Source organism: Pinus tabuliformis, chromosome 9, assembly GCF_031772625.1.
Source record: "Pinus tabuliformis cultivar Carrire ecotype Pingquan chromosome 9, CPIR1, whole genome shotgun sequence".
Lineage (NCBI taxonomy): Eukaryota > Viridiplantae > Streptophyta > Pinopsida > Pinales > Pinaceae > Pinus > Pinus tabuliformis.
In genome coordinates, this window is record NC_142307.1 from 677,423,013 (window position 1) to 677,429,473 (window position 6,461).

Here is a 6,461-nt window from a genome sequence, read left to right on the forward strand (position 1 = left end):
TTAATAGTTTTTATGGTTTATATTAAAAGATAATTTTTTTAAGGTTATTTTATGAAAATAATGATGTGTATTTTATTATAATTAACCCATTTAATTATAATCAGATATAGTAAATATCATGTATGTGTTAAGCTACAATTATTACTAAGAAAGTGTTGGCACAATTTAAAAGTCTATCGCCTTTGCAACACTAATAATATGGTTGAAGATTAAAAAACTCTCATAGATCATCCAATTTATACTCATATTGGAATTAAATTTCAAACTATTTGTGAAGCTACCAACCTTCTTGATTGTTTAACTAAACAAAATTATGATGATCTTGAAACACTTCTTTTAATACTTTTTGAGCATATTAACAATAAAATTAGAAATAACTTTTAGTAATATCTTTTTACCTTCTTATATACCATTTTTGGTCTTAGTGGATAATAATCATCATTATCACCATCATAATTACATACTATTGTAGGAAGTTTGCACCATTTTAGAGTTGAGGAGAAAAAAAAATAGTAGCAAATTAACTGTTGAATGTGAGTAGTAGCATAATTTATTTTTATTTATTATTTGTACTTTTATGTTAATAAAAAATTTGATTGAGGCTTGCTTAATGAATAATAGATTAATATGCAAAATACATATTAAGTATAAAGTTATTTAATGACAAATGATCTTAGTGATGTGTCCAATATATACCATTATTTAGAACTTTAACTAAATTAAGTTTTTTCAAAATGAGGAATTAGAAAGTCACTTAGTTCACTAATTTAATGTAGATATTCACCATTTTTTGTGTAAAATTATCATGGTAAAATTTATAAAACAAATTTATATAAACTTGCAAAAGCAAATCTTTCACATCTTAATTTGGATTCCTTACATTAACTATTTTAATATTTTTTTATGATTTATATTAGAAGATAAGTTTGTTAAGGTTATTTTATGAAAATAATGGTGTATGTTACTATTATTAACCCATTTAATTATAATATGATATAGTACATATCATGTATGCGTTAAGTTATGATTATTACTAAAGGAGTGTTAGCACAATTTAAAAGTCTATCACCTTTGCAACACTAGTAATATGGTTGAAGATTAACAAACTCTCGTAGATCATTCAGTTTATACTCATATTGGAATTAAATTTCAAAATATTTGTGACGCTACCAACTTTCTTGATTGTTTAACTAAACAAAATTACGATGATCTTGAAAGACTTCTTTTAATGCATTTTGAGCATATTAACAATAAAATTCAAAATAACTTTTAGTAATATCTTTTTACCTTCTTATATACCTTATTTGGTCTTAGTGGATGATAATCATCATTATCACCATCATAATTACATACTATTGTAGGAAGTTTGCACTATTTTAGAGTTGAGGAGAAAAAAAAAATTAGGATCAAATTAAATGTTGAATGTGAGTAGCAGATTGAGGCTTGCTTAAATAATAATAGATTAATATATATCATAAAGTTATTTAATGACAAATGATCTTAGTAATGTGTCCAATATATACCATTATTTAGAGCTTTAACTAGATTAATTTTTTTCGAAATGAGGAATTAGAAAGTCACTTAGTTCACTAAATTTAATGTAGATATTCACCATTTTTTGTGTAAAAATTATCATGATAAAATTTATAAAACAAATTTATATAAACTTGCAAAAGAAAATCTTTCACATCTTAATGTGGATTCCTTACATTATCTATTTTTAATATTTTTATGGTTTATATTAAAAGACAAGTTTGTTAAGGTTATTTTATGAAAATAATGATGTTTATGTTGCTATTATTAACCCATTTAATTATAATCCAATATATAGTAAAATATCATGTATGTGTTAAGTTATGATTATTACTAAAAGAGTGTTAGCACAATAAAAAGGCTATCACCTTTGCAACACTAGTAATATGGTTGAAGATTTAGAAATTGTCATAGATCATCCAGTTTATACTCATATTGGAATTAAATTTCAAAATATTTGTGACGCTACCAACCTTCGAGATTGTTTAACTAAACAAAATTATGATGATCTTGAAACACTTCTTTTAATGTTTTTTTTAGCATAACAATAAAATTCCAAATAACATTTAGTGATATCTTTTTAGCTTCTTATATACCATATTTGGTCTTAGTGGATGATAATCATCATTATCACCATCAACATTACATACTATTGTAGGAAGTTTGCACCATTTAAGAGTTGAGGAGAAAATATTTTTTAAGATCAAATTAAATGTTGAATGCAAGTAGTAGCATAATTTATTTTTATTTATTATTTGTACTTTTATGTTAAAAACTTGAGGCCTACTTAATGAATAATAGATTAATATGCAAGCTATATATTAAGTATAAAGTTATTTAATGACAAATGATCATAGTAATGTGTCCAATATATACCATCATAGATCCATTTTAAGTGCAGATGTAGGGATCAAATTTCTTCACGTGCAAATATTTTCAATGAAAGATACAATGTGTTATTTTTCATTGTTGAAACTGTATTTTTGAATGCTAAATAGAGTAGATATACGACCAAATAAAAATTTTAACCATAAAAAACTTTTTTCTTATATATAGATATATATGAAGTTGATATTGACATAAATTAGTTAACATAAATCTTCAAATAGTTTCTCTATATCTCTAGCTGAAATTTTTTGAAAAGTATAAAATTTAAACATCTAATTCACACATTTTATATACTTCTAATTACTTTACAAAATATTCATTTCTTTTATTTTTCTATTTAGAACATAATTTTTATTTTTCCCCCCATATTGGGTTGTAAAATGAGCCTCTCATCTCAATTACTAATCATTTTAATGATCAAAATCAATCATGAATTAGAATAGTAACAAAGTAGTACAATTTGATTATTTTCAAATACAACAAGAAAGAGAGAAAATTGACTAAGATATTTATTACAAATGTTTAGTTTATATTCCTGTAGTGTTTAAGGATATTATATTGAAAAGAACATATTAACATTCATCTAAAACTTAGATTCCTTACATTATTTCTATTATCATTAACATTTATATTTATATATTAAATTTGACTCATGAATAATATTCATCTAAAACTTAGTTTCCTTACATTATTTTTATTATCATTAACATTTATATTTATGTATTAAATTTGACTCGTGAATAATAGATTTTGCAAAAAAAACTTACCTATAAAGTTATTTAAGAATATACTAATATTGTTTTTTTTACTATTATTAACCATTTTAAATTGACACTAACTATTTTTCCTATGTTGAGTACAAATTAATTATACTAGTACAATGTTGGCACCACTTCAAAATCTATAAGAGGAAATATTTTATAATTCTAGTTGTGTTGTTCAATGATCAAAATATTTTTTTATATAAATTAGAGTGCAACAAAATAGCGAATTTGATTTATATCAATTATAATAAGGAAAATTAAGGAAAACTCACCTCAAACTTATATCTAGAGTGTCTAATTTATTCATTAAGTGTTTAAATGGTTTATATTAAATAGAATACTAATTAGGTACTCCATTGTTTTTTTAATAGACCAAGTTTAGAAGATGTTTTTAAGTGCATTACTGAATTTGATTATGCATATTTGATATGGTGAGAAGTCATGTTGGTCAAATAAATCCTTGAAAACTTAAATATTTTATGGCATTGTCATGTAATTTGTATAACACATGATTACATTGAAATATAAATAATATAAAACTCCTCCAAAAAGAATATGAAGAGAATATTTGATATACAACAAATATGGAAAAGTGTGTATGAATGTATATTATTAGATCCTTAAAAAAAAATTACATTCATGAATCATATAAACCTACTCTTAAGATATTCGCTCAAGTAGATCAAGAATGGCTTCTACACCATATTTATTTATCTTGGTCTTCTTGCAATGTTCTTTCTTTGGCATCCATGCCCACACTATGGTATAAATTGGAATAGAGCCAAGTTCTGTGTCATCAGGATTTGGTACCCAATATTGCTCTAAAATTTTTCCATTGTATTTCCCTAACATAGGCTTCCACCAGTCAACCTTTACATGAAGATTCTCACTTTCATTATCCCTAAATATATTTGAGATGGATTTTGCCATCCAAATCACCTCTCCTGCATCCTCATTTCCTGATCTAACTAGCAACATCTTTCCTTTCTCAACATCAATCATCGGATTGAAAGTTGGTTTTGGCTTGTTGCATTTGGGTCCAACATGTATTGATTCATATATCACATTATCAAAATCTCCATCCATAATACTTGACATTACTTGGAGTGCATTACGATCAACATCAACAATGTGCCTTGTCCTGGGCTAGAAATCCTCAGAAGATGAATCACTTCCATCTATTATTCTATGATCATTATAAATTCCATCTAATGTATCAAGAAATTTTTCCCAATACACTACTTTATTTTTCCATTCCTCTGTAACAATTGGTGAATCCTCGTTCCCAATAGTGTCTTTCCACATTTTTATGTATGATGTTATCCCTTCCTTTAGTTCTTTTAAATAGACATCATTTTGTTTGGAAGCTAAGAAAGATGGCTTCCCTATGGGAATTATAGGTCGGCCTTCATCATCTATATTCCATAACTCAACTGGTTCTGACCATTCAATATCTCTAATTGATTCTTTGTACCTTAGTACTGGAACATCATTGAGTACAAGAAATTGGAAGTATTGGACATTAAGATGTCCAGCTAGTGCATTTTTTCCCTCCTTGATGTATCCATTAAGGAAACTTTTGAAGTCATAGACCTTGTCAATAAGTGTAGGTGGAAACACTCAATTTTCTTCAATTGTGCGATATGTAACCATCATTTCAGGTAAAGAATAAATATCTTTACTTTTTAGGTTGGAAGACATTCTTCCATAGGTTCCATCTATGTCTTCATGGGTGTGCCCCACAGGCAAGAACCCAACCTCAATAGTGATGAAGACACCAGGTGTAGTTAAAAGCGATAGAAACATGAAAAGATAGCGATTCTTATTATCACTTGCTGCATTGTCCAACTGTAACAAAAAATGTGGAGGAAGAGGTTTAAAATCAACATTTTGACTTTTTGAACTTCCATGAGATATAAAATCATCCTTGTACCCTTGACATTTTGAGTAAATAGAGGTGTCAATTAATGCATTTGTAAGTGGGTTTCTTGAAATTCCACTTTCATAAAGTAGATCACCATACATATCCATTTGTGGGTCTTCAAGGTCCCTTAAGCACTTTGCAAGAGATGTAATAGTAAATTGTGATCCCATATGGACAAATGGTAAGGAGAAATGACCAAAACCTCCTGCCTTATGCCCATGTGTAAGCATACCTGTCAATGACAAACCTAAATTTGTTCCTACAATAGATTTTGATTTGACACGTAGCCTTGGGATTGAAGTCTTTGTTTTGTCCATTTTATCATGGATAATGCTCAAATACTTCTTTGGAAACCGCTCTGACATAATTCTATGGGCATAGTGGCAATATCTTCCACACATAACAATCTTGTTATGTTTCTTCCACCTACCTCGTGCCTTTTCTTCCCACTCTTTTGTAGTTGCTGACTTCATTTGTGCTTTCAACACAATACATTCACTGCATTTACTGAAGTTGGTGTTCTTTGAAAATTCCACATCTCAAAACTTAGTATTCCAAATCTTGCTCATTGTTGACTGTGATATTGATGGGTAATTGAGCTTTTGAAGAGCCTCATTGATCTCTTTTAACAAAGAATTTTGTGTGTAAGTCGAAGGAAGCAATATTAAAGGAGCAGATGTTCCATCTTCTTCAACTTGACGTGTTTGGTTTGGTGAAAAATCTGAATTATCCATTACAATTTTGTGCAATATTTCTATGGCTGCCACTGTGTGAGCTCTTGCTTTGCATGTGTTGGTGTTACCATGAATAGCTTTGATCTGTCCATGTTGGAAATAATGCTGGTAGTTATAGAATGTTCTTTGAGGAATTTTATGTATCTTATACCATGCTTTCTTACAAATAATATTCCCATTAAATCTCATGTCCTTTACATTTCTAGCAATAGGTGGTAAGCCATGGCCATGGCCATGGCCCTTTGACATGACTGTGTTTGACATGAGTGAATTCAAGACAAATTCTCTAATACCATTTTTATTTATTTGTCTCATATCCCTTCTAGCACCTGCAATGGCCTTCCTATCCACATGTTGAAGACAATCTTTTCTACAACATACATCTACTGCCAAAACTCGAATTTCTCTCTTCATCTATTTTTGTTTGACATTTTGCAATTTTTTTTGTAGCCATAACTCGTTTAATCCTTTTATATGGCCTTGTTACATGCATATCAATTGAGTTTCTATCTTTTTCATTACAAAAGTACCCATCCCAATTGTTTAAGGGATTTGTGTCCTCTATAACATCCCATATCACCATTTCCTTGGGTGGCTCCTTGAACTTTTCCTTAACCC